This window comes from Cryptomeria japonica, chromosome 10 (assembly GCF_030272615.1).
Source record: "Cryptomeria japonica chromosome 10, Sugi_1.0, whole genome shotgun sequence".
In the NCBI taxonomy this organism is placed as follows: domain Eukaryota; kingdom Viridiplantae; phylum Streptophyta; class Pinopsida; order Cupressales; family Cupressaceae; genus Cryptomeria; species Cryptomeria japonica.
The window spans coordinates 692,984,868-693,012,020 of NC_081414.1; the positions used below are offsets into that span (position 1 = coordinate 692,984,868).

At 36.7% G+C, this 27,153-nt stretch overlaps 1 pseudogene; it reads left to right on the forward strand.

Annotated features, from left to right (window-relative positions):
- Positions 1-2,316: 2,316 nt before the first annotated feature.
- The window catches only part of LOC131859136 (squalene synthase 1-like), a 47,609-nt pseudogene continuing 22,772 nt past the window's right edge, over positions 2,317-27,153 (forward strand).

A 27,153-nucleotide genomic window follows, 5' to 3' on the forward strand; every position in this document is an offset into this window, starting at 1 on the left:
TTAAAAAGAAAGATTGTATTCTCAATATAAATTGTGTTTAAGGGAATCAAGCTAGGGTTAAGCTTGAATTGGAAAAAATTTACCTTTCGGGACGGGTGCCGAATGTGGATGTTTTTAGAGAGAATAGTTGTTTTTTCCAACTATTATTTTTTTGTGCATGGCATATACTCGGTAGAGTTATTGTTTGAATTATCTGTAGAAAAAGATGTAAATTCCTTATTTATGCTATCTACCACATCCTAGTATGATAGTGAATGCTTGTTTCTTAGAATGAACTAGGAAAAATGAAAATGCATATATTATCTAGGCATGCACCAGATTCCCTCTTGCTTTCGAATTCTTCGGTTGCACCAATTCATGCAGGGTCGGGTATTCTTGATTGACCAAGAATTCTGGGGAAGCGTAAGCTTCAAGGTTGGGTGGAAAAAGCGCTTGATTCTTGTTCTCGTCTGCGTTCAAAAGACAAAAGGAAGCAACTCAGACTAAAGATCGACAGATGCATCTTGTATATTCTTAAGGCAATTTGGAAGCCTAAGTAGGAAATAAGAACTTCTTTGTATTGGATATTGTATTATTCATGTGCATTATTATGATATATTCGATGTTTGCTTATATCTTGTATAAAATATGCTTAGAGATTTAAATTTTAAGTTTATTTATGAATAAAGCATAGTTTAGGGTTAGATCCTAGATTGATGTCTTTACATTTTGGTATCAGAGCCAGGTTTATAACATTAGGACCTATATGAGTCACTTCGCTAAGATAAATCTGGAAATTAATAGCTTTGTGTTTTACAGAAATGGTTTGTACCGAGCAGACAGCCCAAAAGTCAGTAGCAGGATATGCCCATTACCTGAGGGTTAAAAAGGATCCTCAATCACCTGTTAAGCCAATTTTGGATGATGCTCCTTTTGAAGCAAAACCAGTCCCAGAAAAGAGTATTGTAATAGGAAAGGACCCTACAGAATGTCATACTGAGAAGAATATCCCTGAAAAAGAGAAAGAGCCTGAGTTGGAATATTCACCTATTAGGCCAATAGTGATCAGTTTTGAGGAATCTGAGGGCTATACCCCTCTAAGTGAGACTGAATCAGAAGGATATACCCCATTAAGTCCGAATCAGTCAGAAGAATCCACTCCCCTGACTCCTCTCAATGAGTGATGTAACGTGTTACAACACTTCAATAAAATGTCTTCCCTTCTACTATAGAATAAGGATGTAATCCCTTCTACTATAAAATAAAGATGTAATCCCTTCTACTATAAAATAAAGATGTATTCTCTTCTACTATAAAATAAAGATGTATTCTCTTCTACTATAAAATAAAGATGTATCCTCTTCTATTATCAATAAAGATGTCTCCTATAGTATTTTGAGTTAAAATTGTGTATTCCTTAATGATATCTATATATATACTTGGAACCTAACTTATATAGTAAATGGGAAAGAAGTAGAATGAAATTATTTGATATTGTTATGTTTTAAATTTATATTGTTTTTCTTAATTATTCAATAGGAGTATTAAACTCTCTAGTTGCTTTATAAGGCAGAAGTTAGGGAATATTATAAAAGTTACGAAAGACGTAACATAGCAATATGTCTCTTATCACTAAGAATTATCAATATTTCCCTATTGCAAAATTAATATATAGAAATGGCCTCAAAAACCACAAGGGCGGGGTCAAGTAATGGGAATGAAAGGTTAGATCAAATTCTGGATCTGCTCAATCAGCAAAGTGCAAGGATGAATGATCTCAAACAAGAGGTTCGAAGGGTCGGAGAAGTCTGACAGGAAGCCCCAAGGGTTGAGGAGCAACTTGACAACCAAGCCAGAATAGAAGAAGAGCTGGCAAAGGATTTAAAAAGGATAGCCCCACCAAAATTTGATGGAAAAACAATTGGCGATGGTGCAGAGGCATGGGTAATTGAAATGGAGAAATATTTTGGTCTCCGCAACATGTCAAATGAAACCAAGGCAGTTTGGGCTGCTTATCAGTTGTCTGGTGAAGCTGCTACTTGGTGGGACAATGAAAAGTCAGAAAGGAAACTACAACCAAGAGAGATCAATTGGGATTTGTTTTTACAATCCTTCAGGAAAAGGTGGCTTCCACAATTATTCTTCGACAAAAAGATGACAAAATTTCAAAACCCTACTCAAGGTACTATGTCGGTAACACAATACTAGGAGAAATTTACTAATCTCCTTAAGTATGTTCCGCAATACTAGATGGATGAAAGGTTCCACATTCGAAAGTTCATTTTGGGATTAAGAACACATATAGGAGTGGAGGTGGATATCCATAATCCATTAACCATGGAGGAGGTATTTGAAAAGGTGACTAAGCAAGAGCAAAAGCTACAGCAGTTGGGGAACCTCCGAAAGAATGAGAACAACCGACTGAATTTTGGGAATAGAAATTTCCAAAGGAATCACAATAGCAACAATCGACAGATAAGAAATCTTAAGAGGGGACCCAACACCCAGGAAAAAGGAAGAGCAAATCAGTATGGACATAAGAAAGCAAACTATAACACCAATGCTCAACAAAACATGGACAGAGGAAGGTCAGGTGGCCATCCTGGTCCTAGGGATGGGTGTTATAATTGTGGAAGGAGTCATTACGCCTCCAATTGTCCACAACGTACCTCAGCATAGAGAGGATCATATCAGCAAGGAGCCCCTCAACATCAGATTCACACTACTATCGACAATCGTCAAGCTGATTTCCAAGCCGTACCTATCCAAATCACAGGTAAGCTCTTTGGATAATCAGTTTCTATTTTAATAGATACGGGAGCTACTGAATGTTTTATTGATCCACAAGTAGTTTCTAGAATATCTGTTAAACCTGGTTATATTTCAAATTCATGGATGGTTCAGTATGGAAATCGAGCAGAAAAGAGGGTAGATACTTGTCTATTTTGTAGTGAATTAGAACTTCCTAGTTTCCAAACCCAAGTTAACCTTTATGTTGCACCACTAGGATCATATGATGTGATCTTAGGTATTAATTGGTTGACTGAACATAAAGCCATAGTGAACTGTGAAGATAAGGTCATTAGTTGCATGGATGATTTTGGGAATTCCGTTGAAATTTTTGGATCTCAAAGTCCTCTTGAATTGAGATACATTTCGGCAATGCAACTCAAGAAGGCCCAAAGAAAAGGATGTTCCATCATTGTCGTCATGGTTAATGATTTGAATAATGTAGAGAAAAGTCCTACAGATTATCCTATCCTTGCAAAGTTTCTAGATGTCTTTCCAGAAGATCTTACCAAGTTACCACCTAAGAGAGAGTTTGATTTTTCTATAGAACTCTTACCCAGAACAGAGCCACAATCTAAGGCTCCATATAGAATGACAATGACATAACTGTATGATCTTAAGGCTCAATTGCAAGAATTGCTTAGGCAAGGTTTTATTAGACCAAGTGTATCCCCGTGGGGTGCACCAGTGATCTTTGTAAAGAAGGAAGATGGTACTTTGAGGTTATGCATTGATTATAGGATGTTGAATAAAGTAACCATCAAAAACAGATATCCTCTACCAAGGATAGATGAATTATTTGATCAAATGAAAGGTGCATCTGTATTCTCCAAGATCGATCTTCGATCCGGATATCATCAGTTCAGGATTAAGGATGAAGATATTCCTAAAACTGCATTCCGAACAAGGTATGGGCACTATGAATTCACAGTTGTACCATTTGGTTTAATTAATGCCCCAGCAGCATTCATGAACCTCATGAATAGTATTTTCAGAGAATACTTGGATGACTTTGTTTTAATCTTCATTGATGACATATTGATCTATTTTAAGAATGAAGAAGAACATAAGAAGCACCTGAGGATAGTTTTGCAATGATTGAGAGATCGTAAACTTTATGGGAAATTCTCTAAGTGTGCCTTCTTTCAGGAAAAGGTGCAATACTTAGGTCATGTCATATCCGCTGAAGGAATTTCAGTTGATCCTGCAAAGATAGAAGCAATAGTAGATTGGCCAACACCCCAGAATGTTTCAGAAGTTTGAAGTTTTATGGGACTTGCAGGATATTATAGAAAATATGTGGAAGGATTTTCCAGGATAGCGGCACCAATTACCTCACTTCAGAAAAAGGAGAAAAGGTTTGAATGGACTGAGAAATGCAAGGAATCATTTCAACTCCTGAAGCAGAAATTGACAACAGCACCAGTATTAACAATACCAGATCCCAATGGACATTTTGCAGTAATTACAGATGCCTCGGGTGAAGGTGTGGGAGTAGTATTGATGCAAGAAGGAAAGGTGGTTGCATATGAATCACGAAAGCTAAAGCAATATGAGATGAATTATGCTCCGCATGATTTAGAACTACTAGCTATTGTGCATGCATTGCAAATGTGGAGGCATTACCTTTTAGGGAAGCCTTTTGAGCTTAAAACGGATCATTTAGGATTGAAGTATATTTTTACACAACCTAGCCTAAATGCAAGACAGAGAAGGTGGCTTGAATTTCTAAGTGAGTATGACTTTGGTATTGAATATATCCAAGGGAAGGAAAATAGAGTAGTTGATGCTCTCAGCAGAAGAAGACACCTATCTGCAATGGTTACAACAAGGACAAATTTGAAGCAACAAGTGTTGCAGAATCTTTCTGAAGATGAACATTATATAAGAGTTAAACAAGCCTTGGAAAGAGACTCTTCAGACCATCGCTATGATGGATATGAGATAGAACCAGAGGGTATTTTGAGATATCAAGGAAGGATGTATATACCAAAAGGAGGAGAGTTGAGGAAGTTGATCTTACATGAGATGCACAATACACCTTATTCAGGACACCCTAGAATAACAAAGATGGTAGCTGATTTGAAAACATTGTATTTCTGGCCTAAACTCCGAAAAAGAAGTGGTTGAGTATGTAGCACAATGTCTGGAATGTCAAAGAGTAAAAGCTGAACATGTTCATCCAGTAGGACTTCTATTTCAACATATTATACCAGAATACAAGTGGCAGGTAATCAGTATGGATTTCATCCAAGGATTACCGATGAGTAAGAATAAGCATGACACTATCTTAGTAGTGGTGGACAAGTTGACTAAAGTTTCACATTTCATACCTAGTAATCTAAAAGATGGATCATTTGTTCTTGCCAAGAAATTTGTGCAAGAAATTTTTCTATTACATGGAGTTCCAGAAACTATAATATCTGATAGGGATACCAGGATGACTTCCAGATTTTGGACAACATTGAATGCAACATTGGGAACAAGGTTAAATTTTAGCTCAGCATATCATCCTCAGACTGACGGCCAAACATAAAGGGTTAATCAGGTAGTGGAGGATCTTTTGAGAATGTATTGCATGGATCAACAGTACAAATGGGAGGATTACTTGCCCTTAGTTGAATTTGCTTATAACAACTCCTTTCATGCATCATTAGGTATGGCACCTTTTGAAGCACTCTATGGGTGAAAATGTCACACACCTATCAGTTGGGATAGACTAGAGGATAGGATCATTATTGGTCCAGATTTACTCAAGGAAATGGATGAATAGATGGTGTTGATTAAGAGTAGATTGAAGGAAGCAGCTGACCGACAGAAGAGTTATGCAGACCGAAATAGAACTTTCAGACAATTCGTTGTAGGAGATAAAGTCTTTTTGAGAGTCAAACATCATAAGAGCTCTATCTCATTTGGAAAATCATCAAAATTGGCTCTAAGATATGTGGGACCCTTTGATGTACTGGAGGTTATCAATCCAGTTGCTTATAGATTAGCTTTACCCCCTGCTCTAGCTCGAATCCATAATGTGTTTCATGTGTCTTTATTGAAACCTTACAATGCTGATGCATCTCATATTCTTGATTAGCAATCCTTACAGGTTCAGGATCCAGGGGTGGTGCTAGTAGAGCCCATCCGAATCCTAGATCAGCGTAATGTGAAGCTACGTAGTAGAGATTTCACTCAGTATAAGGTTCAATGGGACCAATATTCTGAGGATAGTGCTACATGGGAGGATGCTGTGATGATTGACTGTCATTTTCCTCATTTGCTTTCTTAGGAAATAACTGCTATTTAATTTTGGATATTTTGAAATAATTATTATTATTTTCTGATGTAAACTTGGATAGCCTATGTGCTCTTGGTATTATTATTTGAATTTGAGGTAAAGATTGACATTTTGTGAGATATTATGGTTTTGTGAATACTGATGAGTGGCAAGACATCGAGACGATGTCTCTTCCAAGAGGGGAAGGATGTCACGAATCGTTTTATTTAATATTATGCAATTTAAAGATGTAATGTGATTTTGAAATTTAAAATAGATTAGATCATTCATAATCTAGTATGAGGAAATATAATATGCTTTTTACTCCTGCAAATGATATGAAATTCAATATTCTTTTGGGTTTATCAATGCTGATAAAATTTTGAGTGCAAGTAATGCAGGATGAGGTGAAGGAGGTCGAAGGCGAGAACACGAATTAGGTAGAATTGCTTTTAACTGAATGACTTCGATAGAAAAGGGAATCTTTCACACACCACATTAGGATTTATATTTGCATCTTGAAAATATGGATGATTTAAATGACCTTATTTGAGTGTTTGTTCAAATTGAAATGATGAATTTGGAATGAGAAGTAGATTGATTTAATTAATTATACATGTGTATTGATTGCATGATGTGAGTGGCGATTGAATTGAATTTAAGTTGCATGAGTAATGGTGAAATATTAAGCTTTATGGTTAAAAGAGATAAAATGTGTAGAGGATTCGAAAACGAATATCGACCTTAGGTTTTTATGTCCTTCTTGTTCAGATATGTATGGAAAAGCGTACTAATAAGTACTTTTGTAAATTGGTCAATAGTATAAAATGTATATGTATATAAGAATTCAATCATATACATATATCAATATCCAATTATAGTGAAATTTGATTTCGTCAAGACTTCTGTTTATACATATACGTAATCATTTGAGATCAAAAATATATACGCATTATGTGTATATGAATTCTAATGATAATTCGATCACAGATTTATAGATAAGAGTGTAATTATCAAATATGTAAATAGGTTTGAGGAATTAATATATTTTATAAAAATCCATAATATATATATACATTTATATATTGAATATTTAATTATGCTTAAATGATTATTTTCTTGATTTATGATCATGACCATTCGAAATAATGTATTTATAATTATTGTATATGTATTTATGAAATTAAACTAAGTAATGAAAATTCGATATATATATATCAAAGAAAGAATTTATTTAAAAACAAAGTCTAATGTTTTATATTAATGAAAAGTCATTTATAAATAAATTATTAAACCAAACCATATTACAAATATAATATAATATATCCCTTTATTAAAACAAACCATATTACATATCACTTTATTAAACATGTTAATAAAGGTGGCGGGTTGAAAAAGGTGATCGACCGTTTGAAGCAAGAGCCGCTTTGATCGGTGTATTAACAGACTCCTCCACCCACGGTAGCCGCTTTGATAGGTTTGTAGCAGTCTTCCTCCACCCACGGTAGCTGTTGTTAAAGCCTTTAAACACAGGTTAGATGCAGTGGGAGGCAATTAAAGGCAAAGTTGTTAAGGTAGGCGTAGCTTAAGGGAGAGACCACCGACTACCACTACCACTATCAAAACATAAATAACGTGCAAAACACATAAGCCATGATATCTGCATTAATTGACACATATAATCAGAACTTAAATTGAATTAGACTTGGTATGCAACGTGACTCCACGGTGGATAAGAAGTCAACAGATTCCATGCAGCAATCAAGCTTCAACTGAAATGGTTGGAAGTTTTAAACAATAAGACTCGAACTTGCCACAAAACAAGGGTGATATTTAATCCATAAGACTGCATGGAGATTATAATTACAACCATTTGACAATAGAAATAGTGGAACAGTAAATAAGACCCAGAGGATAGCAGCAAACATAGCCAAGATTAGAATAAATAGACGTATGCACACACTCATTCTTTCATTCTTTCTCACATGAGATTAGAAGAGCGATAATTTCTTGAAGGGAGAGTAAGAATAGTTTGATAGAGAGGAAGAATAGTTTGAGATAGAGGAAGAATAGTTTGATAGAGAGGAAGAATAGTTTGATAGAGAGGAAGGATAGTTGGATGTAGAGGAAGAATAGTTGGATAATATCGTGGAGATTGAGCGATAGAGAGATAGTTGGATAGAGATAAGAATAGTTGGAGAGAAAGAGAGACTTGCGATCAAGGAGTGGAATCATTTGACGAAGAACGACAAGGTCAAAAGCTTACAATCCACTCTAAGTTTCCAAGAGGTTAGAATCCTTTGTTTTTCATTTCATTTTTATTTGTTAAATTTGGTATAAAATGTGTAGAAAAGGAAGTTTAGATAATAGATATGTACGTCCAAATGGGTATCGATTATTAATATTGTATTTGAAATGCTTTGTAAACCATTGTGGAATAGAAGAAAAGAATTTAGAGAAAAGATGATGTTAATATCATACTTTGAACAAAAATATTTAGTTTTAATTCTATTTTTAGAATGTGCTTGCATACTTTTGTTTACATATGAGATTAATCTCATACATACTTAACACCTTCTTTTGTATGTGCTTTATTTTAGACGAAAGATTGATTTTAAGATTATTGCTTATAAAAGTTTAACGTTTTCTGAAATATGAAAGATTGTCTTCGATAGATATATTAGATAAGTAATGAATAGCAAATAAAAATGATATCTCTATTTTCGTTTTAAAAAGAAAGATTGTATTCTCAATAGAAATTGTGTTTAAGGGAATCAAGCTAGGGTTAAGCTTGAATTGGAAAAAATTTACCTTTCGGGATGGGTGCCGAATGTGGATATTTTTAGAGAGAATAGTTGCTTTTTCCAACTATTATTTTGTTGTGCATGGCATATACTCGACCAAGTTATTGTTTGAATTATCCGTAGAAAAAGATGGAAATTCCTTATTTATGCTATCTACCACATCCTAGTATGATAGTGAATGCTTGTTTCTTAGAATGAACTAGGAAAAATGAAAATGCATATATTATCTAGGCATGCACCAGATTCCCTCTTGCTTTCGAATTCTTCGGTTAAACCAATTTGTGTAGGGTCGGGTATTCTTGATTGACCAAGAATTCCAGGGAAGCGTAAGCTTCAAGGTTGGGCGAAAAAAGCGCCTGATTCTTGTTCTCGTCTGCGTTCGAAAGACAGAAGGAAGTGGCTCAGACTAAAGATCGACGGATGCATCTTCTTGTATATTCTTAAGGCAATTTGGAAGCCTAAGTAGGAAATAAGAACTTCTTTGTATTGGATATTGTACTATTCATGTGCATTATTATGATATATTCAATGTTTGCTTATATCTTGTATAAAATATGCTTAGAGATTGAAATTTTAAGTTTATTTATGAATAAAGCGTAGTTTAGGGTTAGATCCTAGATTGATGTCTTTACAGGGGGGGACGTCCCCTAGCCATCCCCAAGTCCCCGAAACGTCCCCAGGACTGGGACAGGGGTTTTAAGGTAGGGGACGCATCCCCGGGTTTCGTAGGTAATGAGTTGACATTACCCTTGCAAAATGTAGATAGGAACTTATCAAGTGTCATTATTTTTGAAGGAAATTTTAGTGACTTCTAATATTTCCACTGCTTTAATGTTGGACTATTTTTTTTCAAAATTCTACGAAGAACCTTTTCCTTAGTCAATATTTCAATGTTTGTTGCTAAAGTAGGACACCCAAAGCAGATTAGTGCTTGGAAGGGCGAGCTTGATTTTTTTGGGTTACCACACCTACTTGCCCTTGAATCATGCATGCTTGTTATTTGTTGTAGATATCAAGAAGCAATTGAAGAGATAACTAGAAGGATGGGTGCAAGGATGGCAAAATTTATTTGCCAAGAGATATGTGAATTTTCCATTCTTTACTTAAGGTACTTGATTATTTAAAATAACAAACCCTAATTATTTGTAATATCAAGAAAACATTAGGCTTTGATTCACTTGATTTATAAATTTGAGGTAATTTATGAATCCATCTCTTTCAGTTTTGGTGATGTTGATCTGTAATACAGGGCCTAGAATGGTCCCATGAATGAGAACCCAATAACTTAGTGTTATCTTGTCATTCATCCCTCATAACAAGAGTAAGTCACCCTACAAAATTTTATTTGAGTCTTTATCTTATTGAAAATTCCTTGGTTCAATCCTTAATCCGTTTGTAAATCATCTTTTAATTCATAGCGCCAAGTTTTAATGGTTTGTTTGAACCCCATGAACTCATTGAACCATTTTGAAGGGAGTTCATAATGTTCATTTAGGTATCGCGGGCTCAAGGTTATGTCTAGAATATTTCAAGCTAACGTTCACTCAAGTGTTTTGTAGCAGTTCTATTTCACGGTCGCAGATAATGTTTTTATATCCTCTTTCCCTAGATTGTGAACCGTTTAAACCTAGTTCAAACAGTTCAGTGATGTTCAACATGTTCGATAGTTCAAAGGCTAACGGCGGTTAACAAACGTTGATCTTTTCAAAGTAAAATTTCCTTGGCATGGCGTACGCCTTGAACTACCTTAACCCTCATGAAGTCAATTCAAGTTGTTCATGCGTGTTCAAATCAGGTGGGTCCCATGGACTAAAAGATATGATGGTGCATTTATTGCTAAGTATGATGAAGATTGAACCATATCTTGAATGACGTCAACTGGCCGATTTTTCAAGGCAAGTAATCATTTTTGGGAATTGGCGGTTACTCCAAAAATGTCGCCATGCATTCAATGCATGCGTGTGATGTCAAATCCCAATGCTCAGCACATTTGAGTTGACAATCGGAATTAATGCACTAAATAAGTTTGTATCACTTCTTTTGCTATAAGGTATGAAGTGATTGATTTTTGAAACTTGTTCTTCATTGTTGCGGAGTGTTTGATAGAAGGTTTGTTTGCTAGTAGTCATCCAATTGGTCTCAACTATGAAGGTGAGTTTTATTTCCTATCTCCTCCAATGATTTTTAGTTGCTTTTCTCTCTCATAGTAAAATTTGCTAGGGAAAGTAAGGGTTGTTGTTTATGAATTATGAAGTCCACTCTGTACCTTTTCAGAAATGTTTTCAGTCTTGCTTGCACAGAGCCCATTGTGAGTGATACAGACCTAAAAGGGGAAAATTTGGAAGTTTTGAAGGAAAGGGTGTTTAAAGGAATTCACGGTTCATTTGGTTTAGAAATTCTAAGTAGTGGTCTTGTAGAAGCGGCAGTTTTCCTCCTGCTATCCCTTGCCCAGAACTAGTTAGGGAGTGCATTGCGAGGTATGATCCTATTTCCAAAACTATCAAGAGAGATAATGGTGAAACCCTCCTCGCAATTAACAAGGAAGTTATTTCCTCTATTTTCAAATTGCCTGATTACCAGTTCTCAAATTTTTCTCCCGCCCAATCAATCACTGAGTTCAATGCAGATAAAACTAGACACCGAAACAATATAGCAAAGTATTGGTTGAAGGTTCCTCAGAGGGGTGGCTCCAGGTTGCCTAAATATCCCAACAAAAATCACATGCTTCCCCACATCCATGATATGTTATTGTTGCATCAAGTTAGAGGTTTAGCTGAGGCCTACAGCTTTGATGATTGGATTTATTGTTATGTGCAGCTAGTGTTGGAAGGAAAGCAATATCTTGAGTGGGCAGAGCTTATTGCTGACTCCATGAGGGAACAGCTGGGCATGGCGAAGAGGTTCAAGCAAAATTTCTTTATGTCCTCGTATTTGATATATTGCTTGGCATGTGTTAAAGAGATAGTGGGAATACCTAGGCAGCTCGTTGAGGGAGAGGTTTTAGTGTATGACTTTTACCCCATGTTGCAAAAAGATAATTAATTGCAAGATTTTAGGAGAGTACATAATGCTTTCCTGGGAGATTTGTGTTATGAGTTAAAGAACATGAAAACTAAGAGGATGTCGGAAGATTCCCAGGAACTAGTGAAAAGATATGGTAGTTTCTTTGTTCAGTTTCCTCATTTTTGTTACATAAGAGTAGGTGGTTATGAGGAAGAGCCTTTCAGACTTCCTCATTTTTGTTCAGATTGTTTTGTTCTTGCTGAGATATGTAGGCAATTGGCTACTGTAATTAAGAAATCTCAACCCAGAGATAAATGGGAGGATCATTTTCCTATTCAGTTAGGCATTTTATCTTGCAGTTCAATGTCAGATGCATTGAGCATAGGAGCTGACTTGAAGAATTTCAATTTTCCACTTTATCATGAAAGAAAGGGCTTTGACAATAAAGGTTTCTCATGGAGTCTTGGTTTGATGTCGCACCTTCCAATCCCACACCTGGAGGATTTTTGGGAAGATTGCAATGATGAGCTTGAAGTGTTCAAAAGAGCAAATATGAGGATGGTTCTGGAACAGGTGGTTTCACTGCAGGTGAAACTTGATATAAGTGGGCTCAAAGAGGATTATCTGGAGATTTTTGAACTTGGATATCTAGACCAAGCTGAACCCGAAACGTCCTGCATTAATTGGGATATGGAGGAAGAGGATGATATACAGCTTCAAACGAAGAGAGTCATGGAAAGAACCGTAGACTGGGTTAATAAGAAGAGAGAAATGAGATTAGGCATCAAGATTGGCCCTACAAGAGATAGTGAGGTTGCTCTGCGTCCCCCAAAATATTTTTCTAACCCCACTTCTATGCCTGTTCATGTAGGTAAAGATAAGAAGCCATCTCACACCAAGCACAAGCCTAATCCGGCTTTGGACTTTTCTGCTCCTCGATATACAAGGTCATGGAGTGTTGCGCAGAAGAAAATGGACCAGGTCAAAGACACAGAGGCAAAAGAAAAATCCTTGATACTCAGATTTTTGAAGTCGAGGACCTTGACAATGATATTGTCAATACCATGGATTCTCATGTAGTTACTGTGCCTATGACATCACCACCTAAAGTGACCAGAGGAACAGCTAGTTCAAGTGCAACTCCTAAATGGCTAACCACTTCAGTAAGCAAGAAATGAAGTTTCATTCCAGTGTCCATCCCAATTCAGGACATGGTGGTTAAATACACAGAGAAGGGTCCCAAACAAAAGAAGTTCAAAACAACTGCCAGATTGGATACTGATGAAAAGACCGGGAGGTGGAGTGCTGAAATTGCTTCCTATAAGCCCAAAGATGAGAATAAGGAGGTGAATGCAATGGATTTTGAGGTTACCAAAGTGGACCTTGGGAACATGAGCAGAGACTCCGACAACCACCTTTTCCAAGTATCAACTAAGAAGATGCTAACCAGGTCAGAAAAAGATGGGCAAGAGAAAAGAGAGTTGAAACGGCATATCAAGGTTCTAGCTCAATTTGTTGATAGCATAGGCTATTTCAAAGCGCTTCCCATATCCCATGCTTCAGAAAGCTTTGACCCTACTTCACCAAAGAACAAAAAGCTAATGAATCAAGTTTAGTGAGCCAAGAGCATCGCAGGGGCTATAGAGAAATGGATTGAAGGAGTGATTAGAGATGGTGAAAAATATATCACAAGCTCTAGGAAGCTATGTGACGAGATGCAAAACCTCACTACGGAGATTCAGAATTAGATTGTGCCATGGGAAAAAGAAGAGCATAAATGGGAAAATGTATTACCCATGCTTACCAAGATAGAAGAATATGGAGCCACAAAGTTTTTAGCAGAAAATTCAATTAAGTCAGTAACTGATGAGTGCCAACTCTTTGTATTGAAGAAAACTATAGCGTGGCGGGTAATGACATTCAAGTCTATGATTTCTGATTCTAGGGCCTCTGTTTACGAGCTTCAAGAACTTCAATGTAGCTTAGTCAATGACAATAAAGTGGTTAATCCAGACCATGATAGGTAGCTGGGACTTTGCGGGCTGAACACACAGGATGCGGTGAAGGCATTTAGGCTGCACATGGAGAAAGTTAAGGCCAAAGGCATTTTGCGCCCGAAGATATAACACAAATCACCCAAATCGAGTCCATGACATTTATCAACAATGATCAGTTACCTAAGCATGCCGAGAAAATGGTGAAGCACAGGTGGAACAAGGAAGCCGCAAAAGCAAAGATCAATGCCATGAAAAACCCGAGTCAAACTATAATTTAGGAGCTTGCCACCGCCCATGATGCCCAGAAAAGTGGAGGAGAGGATGACGATGGAGAAGAGGCATAATGAGATGATAATGCATTTTTTTTATTTGTTATGTTTTTCATAATCTGGCAATGACTTTGGGACATATGTCCCTCAAATACTCTGTTGGTTTTTATAACTGTTTCAGAGGAGGTCGGGTTTTCAAGGAGACCTCCTATGTTCTTTAAAGACTACTATAAATTAGATTAAGATAGATAGAGAAAGGGTTGGAATTAGATACTTAGATTGCTAGAAGATTTGTTGGGTTTTGGAAGGAAGTAATCAGTTTTTCACAATCTGAAGTTAGAAAGAACTTACGTGTATTGTTATGTCTTTGTTGCATGGAATACATATATAAAAATCATATGTGTTTTGAGGAGGAAAATATTTGAGTTTTGAATCCATGGAGTATTATTTCTTTGCAAATATTAATCTAAATCAAACGACTGTGGTTACCTTTCTGATGGTAGATGTTGTCATTAATCTAGAGCCCCCTTTCTATGTGGTTCTAAAAGGATATATGTTTGAAAAGAGACTTTATTTCTCTTGCTTATTTTCTATGAAGTGCTAAATCGGTGTTTTTGAACTTTGTTTCGATTACCTCTGGTTTACATGGTGAAGCATCTTGAAGAATAGTTTTTTCTGAAACATTTGTAGACTATTAGCCTCTCATCTAAGAATGAAGTAGGCAGCCTTATTTGCTTTCAGGTTAAAAGCATACCAGTTTATTTAGTTAGATTATTCTCTGAATAACTAATGGAGGGAGTTGTACCTATCAAAAATTCAGAGGGAAGTGATGCATACCACACTTACCCAACTGTTTAGTTGAACTTTTGTTTTTTGAAGAGGGTGGAAGAGCTTTGAATTAATTTAATTAGAAGAAGGACAAAATCTGTTCACTAACACTTAGCTAATAAAATATTGTGTTACAAGGCATGTTTAATAGAATTCAACATGATAATCCATTGCAAATTCATTTACATGATGAATAACAAAATAATGCTCTTTTATTCACTATGAAAAGATAAATGTGTATACTTAACGAGAAGATTGAGAATGAGAATACAGTATATCTGCAACCCTTGCAAGCACAACTACATAAAGAATAATGGGGGCACACACACAATCAATAATGTGGGTTGCACCTGCAAATCTGAGTGACACTTACAATGTTGGCACTTGTGTTTTCAAAATGTTTGATAGATAGATATATATTTTAGGGCTTACCACTTCTTAATGAGAGAAAAAACCTTATCAACACAACTCTTAATATATGGTAGGTGGAAAAGATGTTGAATAATAACTAGGGATAAAGGATAACAATATGTTGTTATTGGGTACAAAACATGCCCTCCCTTTTAAAGAGTTTTGTCCCTAAAGCTAGTAAAAGATACTAACTAGAAAAGAACAAAGTGGGAATGATACTTTCACATACTATTGGAGTAGATGCTAAGAACCCTCTGCCACCAAATGAAAAAATATGGCTGAAATCAACCCACTAAACAATACATCCTAACAAAACTTGTACATGAGAGTAGGGGTCTTCTAGTGCAAATTTGTCTACTCCTATAGCCTTCTTGGAGTTGGTGTGTTCTCTTTCCTTTCCATTTGCTTGATGACAATGCTTCCAAATAAATTCCTCACTCTCTAGAGTTTCATCTCCTACTGTTATGCCTCACTACTTCACATTGTATAGCCTAATTGTGCTCTTCCTAAGCATTTGCACCTCTAACCCAACAGTTCCCCTTTTGTTCCAACAAAATACTTGCCTTGTTTACCATAGGATTTTTTGTCTATTGTATGCTATGCACCACTTTCTTGAAACAAGGTTAGACTAAATTGGTGATTCATCCTATGCTGGTTTGCCTATATTGCTTCATCCAATTTTGACTTACTATCAAATTGTCCTTAAACAATGTTAGTACATTCTGAATTTCCTCCAATGTATCAGTTGACGCCAGTACCTTTCTTCTGTGAACATCACAATCCAAAGACCAAAGAGGCTTGTAACCATATAATGCTTTAAAAACATTTATCTTTAATGCAAAGTAGTAAATAGTGTTGTTCTAGTATTTTGCCAAGGACAACATATATACTCATTTATCGTGTTTGAGGATGCCAGCTATTGAGTTCTTCCAAATGAAGCTGGTAGTGATATTCTTATATATTTTTAAAAACCCACAGTCCCAACAATTTGTGATGGATGCTAATGGCTCAAGGGCCTTACTTATTAGAGGTGATCTCATTTAGAGTTAAATGTGATCTTGAAAGAATAGTGTGTTATTCTAATTGTTGTAATGTCCCCTACTTGTTATAGGCCTTGTAGCAATGATTTTCCTATTTTAATACATTTATAACTTGAATTAAAATTATTAATGAGTAGACAAATACTATCTAATGTCTTTAATTAAATTTCATTTTAATGAATATATGAAAAAACTTATGATCTTAACTCTATCATACAAATTATAACTGTTATTTCCGAATACTAACAACAGTGTATAAAGTAAACATTGTGACTTACCTTGTATTGGAAGAATGCAGGCTTGGGAGAACAACCTGCACCCAAGAAAGCAAACACCTACATACATATTCCATTATTATAATTAGATCTAATCTATTCAAGCAGATATAGTTGGGTAGTTGGAACATGAGAGGGGTTGCGAGGGTATGTTTTCTACCAAGCCCAAGGAATGGTTGCTTCTAACCTCCTTGCTAGACTTGGCAGCCCATGTGGCTTGCCCTTCAAGTCCATTACCCATACAAGGCTTGCCTTGTGGGTTTGCCATAGAGGGTACAATCTGGCTCCTTGACTCCAAGGGTCCTTATGACCACTTGTGAGCCCCTCGTTGCCACTGGATCACACCTCTATCCATCCCTCACAAGATGCACAAACAAAACTTATTCATTATATATGAAATGAAAGGGCATTAATAAACCAGTCACTATATCATCAACAGTTATAGTCTGATATGATTCATATTATAGACTTGTTTCCATATGGCTAATTCATTTTCTAGTGGATTAATAGAGATACCATTCAATAGAATTTACATTAAATTATTATGTCTTATTCAGATATGCACAGTAAAGTAATAGCATATTGCTCAATAAATATCTGTTTCTAACATCTGAACATACCTTAGTTCTTATGCAATAATGTTAGGGTGCAAGAAGTAGATTCTCAAAGTTGTGATTATGTTGAATAGGCTCTTCCAACTGAGCCTATGTTGTCATAGTATTTCTTCCCTCCTTGGATTCATTTCTACCTTCTGTTCTTTTCTTCTTTTTAAGTCTTCAGCGATTTCCACTTTCTTTATTTTCTCCTCTACTATATCCTTGTGTTTCTTCGATGTTGACTAATTGTTGCCTTATTTAATTCATTGCCCCTTATGTTGCTCTTAATATATTATTGTTGTTGCTCATTGCTTACTGCCCTTAGGATTTAACTCTTCTTATGTCTACTATTCTATCCTAGGATATTTTATCCCATTCCTTTATATCTCTCAATGTGAGGGAGAAGTCACACCTCTTCATCATGTATGCCCTTTGGCAAGAGGCACGCCCTTTCACCATTAGTACCCTTTGAAAGAGTGCAACTCTTCATTATTTCTACCCTTTGAAAGGGACACAACCTTTCACAATTCAGATATGCATTTCTTATTTAAATCAGATATGCACTTCTGGTTGTAGATTCAAGTATTTGTTTCAAATGAATTTCTCTTCTCCTTTTTATACCTCATGTTTGAGGGAGTCACAACTTTTCATTTCGTGCCTTTTAAACATTCATTAAACTTAAATAAATTTTAATTCTTTTAATATTTATTCTTTTATATTTTAATTTTATTATTAGTATTTATTATTAAATCTTATTTCAAAATGGGGACATTACAATTGACCGAGCCTTCCCTTTCTTAGCTTCAGTAATATTCCTATGAGCTAGTTTGTACTAGTGTCATATTTGTAGCCTTGAAGTTCTTCCAACCAAGTTGGTTTTCTTATAGAGATGGCACTAATATAGGCATCTCATTTGAATAGGACAAATCGTCTGCAACCACATTATCTTTCCACTTATAGAATACCTCAAAATATATGCTTGCAATCTATAAATCTATTTATGTTTCTCTTCCATAAGAATTACCTATCCAAAAATGTTTCAGACTAAGATGGTTAGTCATCATTAAAAAATTAGTCTTAAGAAATAATTTATACCATTAGCTTCTGCATGTAGGATGGCGATCATCTCCTTACCATACATGGACCTGCACTTTTCTTTGGCAAACCTTCTGCTTTCAAATATTATAGGTCGGGTTCCTTGTGATAATATTTCATCAAATTGAAACCTTGAAGAATCACAATTAATAACAAATGTTGGGAAAAAATTAGGGATGATTAAATCAACAAAGCCAAGGGCCCTTTTGAGTTATTCAAATAAAGCTTATGCTCTTTTTTACCAAAGAAAGTAATCCTTTTTGGTAAGTGTAGTAAAGGGTCCGATTATTGAATAGAAGTTTCTCACAAACCTTCTAGTAAAAATTTGCTAATCCTAAGCAACTTCAAATTTTCTTGTGTGTCTTGAGTGTAGCCCAATCACATATGACCTAGATCTTTGCACAGCACGACATACCCTCTCTACCAAAACAGTTTAGACATCATACTTAAAATATGGCAAGATTACTCACACTTGAACTCCTTACCATATAGATCTTTCCTTACTAATGTTGAAAGAATGTTATTCATAAGGTTAAGATGTTCTATTAGTGTTTTACTGTTGTTGGTGAACAGATTTGTCTCCTTCTTGAAATGTTAACTATTATCTTCTCAAGCAAAATATGACTATGTTTTACCCTTTAGAAAGAAACAAACTACCAATAGTTGGATGAATTAATTAAAATCAGTCCTCTGCATTAGAGGGAAACTCCTCGTATGATCTACAATGAATTAATTGTATAATTGATATAATAACACTTTTAACCAGAAAGTATTGAAAAGGCTTCAGCATTTATCCATCAACACAAATAAACGCCTAAATTTTCTAGAAGAATGTTTAAAGGGGAGTTCATAGACTCTGATTTATAACATATTTGCAGCATACATTCAAAACAAAATGGGGACTCAACAAGAGAAACTAATAGCTCAATCGAGACTCTCTCATGCCTCACAGGGCAAGGGGGATCAAGCAAACCAACACCATGTGAATCGTCTAGCAACTTATAATAAATATGAACTGAGGAGAAACACAAAGATGACTAATTACTAGATTATATCATGCCTACATAACAACCTAAGAAAGATTATGAATCCCAGAATGCATAGATTCAAAGATAACACAACATTCCATTAATAGTCATCCATTGTATCATTCCCACAATTCGTATCAAAAACTTTTCTATTGTTTCCAAAATCACAGTTTAAGAACCTATTTAAATGCAAGCTTCTCAACTTAAATAGCCACTAGGCCATAGTTTTACATGATTAACAAATAACATTTACTTTCACTTCGACGAAAGAAACCATTAAAATAACATAAAAGAGAACTAAACTAATAGCCACTGAAAGACCAACATTTCATTGTAGAACAACTAAGCATCCACCACAACTAAGGAAGTTATGGGCTTGTCCTACTTTGTCGCGAATCCACGCCATTCTAGGTGTGTTGTCGAAAAGTTCAGGATAACTTGGAAATAGGGCAGGCCAATGTGTATAATCCTCTGCTTCCACACTTCTTTGTCCATATTCACCTATGTGACCTTCGCTTTATGAACCTCTAAGTGATCATAATAGACTATGAGCATTGATTCAATCCTTGCTACCTTTGAAAATTCATCGGTAGTCAAAGATTTTGTGGTCTGAATGGAATGGACTATGTCTTGTAAGACTTCATTCATGTTTGCAACTCCCTTGATCACCTTGGCTCCCTCCTTCATGGGTTGGATATCAATACATTTAAGGTCCTTCTGTATAGTGTCAATCAAATCAGTCAATCTCCTGAGTAGCTTGGTGGACTCTTCATGACCCTGTCCGATGATTGAATTGCGTCATTCCATGTTTTTCTTTGACACGTATAGCACATTATCATCTAGGTTCTCCACTGGTTTCTTAGCTAGGAACTTCATCACTCCATACTATTGGACATCATTCATTTGTGCGAGAACCGCTACCCACTTAATCCTTTCCTTTTCCTAGGTGATCAGTTCCAGCTCGATCTCTTTACTCATGGCTTCTACATCCTTATAAACCTTAACCAAATTAATAATATATTTTGATCCTTGTTGGATTATCAAGTCCAGCCATTTGTTAAACATCTCCGTCACTACCCTGTTCCTTTGAACTTGATCAAGCATCTTTTGGTTCGCTAGAGACTTAGGGTCAAATGACACTGGTATCTGCGACAATGGTTGAGGATCTGGATTGTGAATAGCATTGATATATTATGCCATCTGTGTGATCATTTGCTTCATTTATCTTTGTCTTTTTCATCCTTCCAAGTCCTTGAGATTATCCTCTTTGTAGAGGATTCCAGATTTTACATCCACAGCCCTTGATGCAACCCCCAAATCTATCTTCTCCACAGTAAAATCTTCCTTTGTGGCCTTATCTACGTCTCTCCTAGGAATGGGCTTGGCTACTTCATCTGTCCAATGTCCTGTTGTGTCATCCACATCAAGCATCACTCGTGTTTTGAGATATTTGGGCTTTAATGCTTTTCCCAAGCATTTACTAACCATGTCCTCCAGTGGACTGGTGACTGGCACCACGCTTCTCTTCTTTCCAATGGTGGCTTCCAGCCATCTTGGTGCATTGGTGGGTTCTTTAGGTGGCGGGATGATTTGTGCATCTGGGGAGGTAACGATCGCCAGGGTATTCATGGGATTCTATTGAATTTCCACTTCTTCATTTGTATCCATTTCTTGCATCTCGGGCTCGCTTTGATCCTGTGAGTTCATTGTTTGTTCAGGCTCTTCGTTGGGGTCTAAGTCCACCATGACTTGTTGTAGGACAGGCTCTCTACCCTTCTTTTTGATTCTTGACCGAGTTACTTCGGTAGCTGTAAGACTGGATGGCGACCTTCCTGACCTCCTTGGTGGTATTTTCTTTACAGCGGGCTTTAAGACACTTGCAACATCAGCAATTTCATTAGTGGCAGAAATAGGGGATTAAACCACGATGTGTGAATCACTTCTTGATTCGTGTGAGGACATGTGAGGACCCTCCTTGAATTTCAGTTTCCTCAACCATCTCTCTGTTCTCCTGACAACATTGAAGGTCCTTGCTTGGATGCTATCATCTTCTTTTTTGTTCCAGTCAATTTCTGGAATTGGTTTCCCCTCAATCTTAGTAGGAAACTCAGGATCCAAGACATCTTCCTCTATATCTTCCAATACACCTGATGTATTAATTGGGAGTCTCAACATAGATATTTGTCGTAAAGTGAATCTTGACCACAGCCTCTTTCTTACTTCATGCTCATCCTTGCAATTTTCCCAATAATCCTTTATCTGAGGTTCATGGTAGAAATGACTATCTATATTAAGGTTCTCTCTTGCATAACCTTTATTGTCAAATCTTCGCCTAGCCACATATGGTTGCAGGTTCATCCTTTTGAACTCTATCTCCAGATTCAAGGCATCTAATACTGATTTGCAACTATAATACCCAAGTTCAAAGGGAAATACCACCCCGGATTCACCCTTTGCCCCTAATCTTTTATCTATATAAGCCAATTGTCTGCTCACTTCTATAAGCACGTAGCTATCAAAGGCATACCTGGGTAATTTGAATGGTTGGCCTTCAAAACCACCTACCCGTATGTAAGTAAACCATGGAAATTGGATAAAGAAACTCCCATATATACTCACAAATTTCATAGCCTCAATGGACATTCTCTTGTTTGCATCGCCCTGAAGTTCAAAGGCTAGCCTTCCCGCAAAGACTCCATTCCATCTGTCAATTTGTTCAACATGTCTCTTTTGTTGCAACAAAGGGTGATAATTGTAAACCCTCATTCCATCAATCCAAGTTTCATTGGGTAATCCAGGCCAATCTCTTGTGCAAGCTAAAATATAAAACAGGTAAGAAGACATGTAAAACCCAGTCATCCCCACAAAATTGCTTAGTCCTTTGTGAAGCCTCTCCACAATTACCTGAGACCAATCCAGAAATCTATCACCAGATAGAACCACTTGGACGAAGAAGTACATCCAATCTTCCTAGTAGAAGGAATGTGAATTCCCCTTTACTCTATTCAAAAGCACAGTGATGTCTCACACCTATGTGATGAGGTGTTCTCTGGTTAGGGGTTTGGGTAGTCGTGATCCTCCTTTCTGAACCCGCAAGAGCCAATTTCTTGCAATTACACTTCTATATTTTCTCTTCTTCTCAGAGATATAGGCGTATGAATTTCCAATGGTCCAATCCTCATACTCCTCTTTATGCAGAATACCCATTGTCGCCATCACCATTTCCCTATTAATACTGACTAACACCTCACCATCACTGTTTCTGATACACCTGTTCTTAGAGTCATATCTGTTCATGTAAGCCAACACTAAATTTGGACACGACGCGATGAGCGGGAATGCAGTAGCTTCCACAAGACCACTCTTAACTATCTTCTCCATTAATGAACCAGCCTGAGGGTTCTTATTCCTTCCAAGGAAATCTCCCAAATCTACATGAACTAAGGAGGTGTCTTCCATTTCCGGCAAGATGCTCACTAAACATGAGGTTCGGTCAAGCTTTGGTAGCACTAGACTCATTTTAACTATCTATTCCCTTAACCAAGAAATTTTAACAACAACACAGTAGGCTACCCCAACAATTTTCAGATTTCCCCCTTTTCTATACTGATAAAACTTCAATACACAAAGAAACACAACATAGGAGAAAAGAATTGAACTTACCCGATAACACCATGAAAACTGGAAATTCTTCCGAAGAACATAGCTGGATTTACCTTCAACGCCTCCAATTTATTGAAGTATGGCAATTGCGACCTTCCTAAATATGGAAATAAACTCATACATTCTTCCTTTAGTCAGACGGGTAAATAGCTATAGGGCCACACATGCTTTATCATGATTTACCCAAGCGTGCAAAGTAACGATGAAATGACAAACTTGACACCTTCTTAATTATTCATCACTTCTACACAGGCAATTTGATGTTTGCATGATTACTTTCCACATTTAGATCAAAAATCCGAATAAGGGAATATTCCTTCTTGTTGCGCCGCTTTTATTTCCACCAAAAAGCTTTCGGGTTAGTTGAAATGAACTTATGAACCTTGAACCACTTTGAACAAAAGGTTCAATGGTTCAAGTTCACTTAAGAAATATAACAGTAACGGGCAACACATAAACAACATCGGGAACGAGTGGCAAAAGAAAAAGACTATTTAAAGTGAACATTGAACCTTTTGTACCGCTTGAAATTTGGTTCAAGGTTCAAGATCGCATATCAACTTAACGTAAAAAGACTCATGCTCATCATATAACAATACATTTCCATGACTCACTAAAGGCATTTTGAACCTTGAACCTTGAACCTTTTGAAATTTGGTTCAACAGGTTCAAAACTTCAATGACCAAAAACAAAACAAAAAATGTGCTTGTTCACATGGTGACAAAGACCAAAACAACTTTCTTTTAAATCGCGCTTTGAACCTTGAACCATACAAACCTTTGACAAAAGAGTTCAACGGTTCAAGTACGACGAGAACAAATGACCCAACGGAACAAAGGCACAAAAGGCAACTAGCAAATTGGAATTAAAAAGGGAAAAATTACGGGTGGACTAACATCGGCTCTGACTAGGGACTTGAACTGTGAAGGAACTAGAAATGAAATCCAGAATCTCTGGTTTTTCATGCTAAACTTTATTCAAAGACACAAACATACTAGACCGAAAAGACACACAAATACAAAATAACTAAACACTATGTACAAAAACTACGAGGGACTCTCGTTTACAGTTGATATAATTTCAAATCTTGACCATTGTAGGTCAAAGGAAGAACAGTACCATTTGGATATGCAAGTTTAAAAGAATTATGTCCTTTTGCCTCATGAATCAAGAATGGTCCCTTCCAAAGCAACTCAAACTTAGCATGTGCTCCCTTAGGTTCTCTTCTTATGTCCCAGAGCAGTACCTGATCACCCAGCATGAACTTTCGAGGCCTTGCTTGCTTGTCGAATATTATTTTTACCCTCGTTTGATGTTCTGTTATACGGTCCACCAGTTTATCCCTTTCTTCATCAATCCTTGTCAGGTGCATGATTCGTTTTTCTAAGGAACTTTGGAAGTAAGCATCTTCAATAACTGTTTGTAGCTTGGTGGCTTCTAGCTCTAAAGGAAGTGCTACTTGAGCACCAACACCATAGACCATTTCAAACGGAGACATCCCAATTTCCCTCTTTGGCGATGTACGGTCGGCCCAAAGAGCTTCATACAGTTTCTTATGCCAATCCTTAAAATTCTCACTCACTAATTTTTTCATGATATTAATGAGGTTTTTGTTACTGGATTCAACCTGACCATTTCCCTAAGGATAATAATCAGATGAGTGAGCAAGAGAGATTCCATTATCAAAGAAAAACAAAGAAATTTCAGCAGAGGAGAAATCGGTAGCATTGTCTGCTACAATTTTTAATGGGACTCCAAATCGAACTAAGATGTTCTCCTTCAGAAAATTACAAAAAATCTATGAGGTTGTCTTTCGTACCGGAATGGCCTCAACCCATTTAGTAAAATAGTCTATGGCTATTAGAATATGAGTGTGATCGGCACTAGAGGTTGGTGTCAAGGGACCAATAAAATCTAGACCCCGCTTCTTGAAAGGTTCATCCACAACCACAGGTCGAAGTAGTAATGTTGCAAGCTGTGGTTTATTGGCGAACAACTTACATTTTTCACACCTGGCCACCCATGCATATGCATCCCTATACATTCTTGGCCAATAATAGCAGTTCCTCAAGATCTTGTAAGCAGTTACTGTTGAAGAGAAATGCCCCCCACAGGCTTCGTCGTGGAATGTTTTCAAAAGAGACTCCTGGAGCGATTTATCGACACATCTTAAAAAGGTTCCATCCAATCCCTTTTTATATAGTACATCATTAAACATGGCGTACTTAGAAGCTTTCAGTCTCAGGTTCCTCTTCTCCTTCGCACAAAGGTGTTTTGGGCAATCTCCATATGTCAAGTAATAAGCTACATCTGCAAACCAGGAATCTCGTAGAGAAACAAATAGAACTAAAGGCAATTCCTCTATCACTTCTTCCTTACTTTCAGCAATTAGCTTGCACAAACCTTGCCCCCTTACCAATTTTATGGGTCTAATGTCTAAATCGAACTCCTGAATTTTTTATACCCAAGAAGCTCTTTCATTCATCCCTATGTCGTGTTGTGTTAGAATGCTCTTGACCATCGAATGAGGCACATAAACCACAGCGTGAGAATGGAGAATGTAATACCTGAACTATTTCATAGCCTTCATGACCGTATATGCTTACTTTTCCATTATTGAATATTTAAGTTCATGCTTTTTCAGGGGTACGCTCATGAATGATATAGGGACCTCATCATTATCATCATTCTTCTATAATAGAATCCCTGACATAGTGTGCTCTGAGGCATAGCAGTAGATGACAAAATCTTTACTGAAATTAGGATTAACCAAGACAAGTGCCTAACCAATAGCCTCTTTTATTGAGGCAAACGCTTTCTTCCCTTCCTCGCTCCATTTGAAAGATTGTTTTTCACTCATCGAATTCACAATATATCTAGTAGTCTCAGCAAAGTCAAGGATGAACCTCTGAAGAAAATTCACCTACCCAAAGAAGGATCTAACAGCATTCCTGCTTGATGGCAGAGTTAGTTGTTGAATTGCTCTTACCCTTTCAGGATCTATTTTCACCCCTTCTTTAGAAACAACATGACTGAGCAACTTACCCTATGTGACTCCAAACACTGATTTCTTGGGGTTCAAGGATACCCCATGCTCACGACACCTCTGCAACACTTGCCTCAAGTCTCGAATGTGATGTTTTCTTCTTTTTGAGAACACTATAAAATCATCCAAATATACAACAATGATCTTATCCTTTAAGTGGCCAAAAGACAAATCCATACCCTGCTGAAATGTTGCTCCTGCATTAATCAAACCGAAGGGCATCCGGTTATATGCAAATGTACCCTAGGGAGTAATAAAGGTAGTTTTGTGTTGGTCAGCTCCTAAACGATGATCTGATTATATCCTGAAAAATCCACCGAGCATGGACATCATCTCCGACCCTGAAACAGTTTGCAGAATGTGGTCCATGGCTAGCAAGGGATAATTGTCTTTTAAGCTAGCTTGATTAAGATTTCTAAAGTCTACACAAATCCTTATTTCCCCATTTTTCTTTCTGACAGGTACTATATTTGCTATCCATGTAGAATGATGGATAGGATATATAATCTTGGCTTTTAACATCTTATCCACTTCCTGGAATATAGCCTGTGCCACTTTTGGGTTGAAGTTTCTAAGCTTTTGTCGGAAAGAGCTTGCTCCTGGATTCAAAGGAATCTGGTGCTGGAACTTTCCTTCTCTAAAATTCTTAAGATCATCTTAACACCAGGCAAACACGTCCTTGAACTCCACTAGGAGGCTAATGAACCTCTCCTTTTTTGTCGATGTACAACACTTTCCTAGATTGATATATTTAGGTTCATTCTCAATACCAATGTTGACCTTTTCCTAGCCTCCACTATCATGGGCCTCTCGAGACTTGTCATCCTTTTTATTTTTATAGGCATCATTATGGTAAAACAAATGTTCCAAAGAAACCAGTCCTTTAGGAATCTTGTTTCCTTTCAATTGCATGATTCCATCAGGCAACTCCTTGGCTCGTTCTAGCGAAAATTCTTTGCACTCTGCATCAGAACCTTCAAAATACATGGCAGAAAACATATCTAAACCTTGCATAAAATTGTTTATTTGCTTATCATTCTCAAATACCTACCACGAGTCA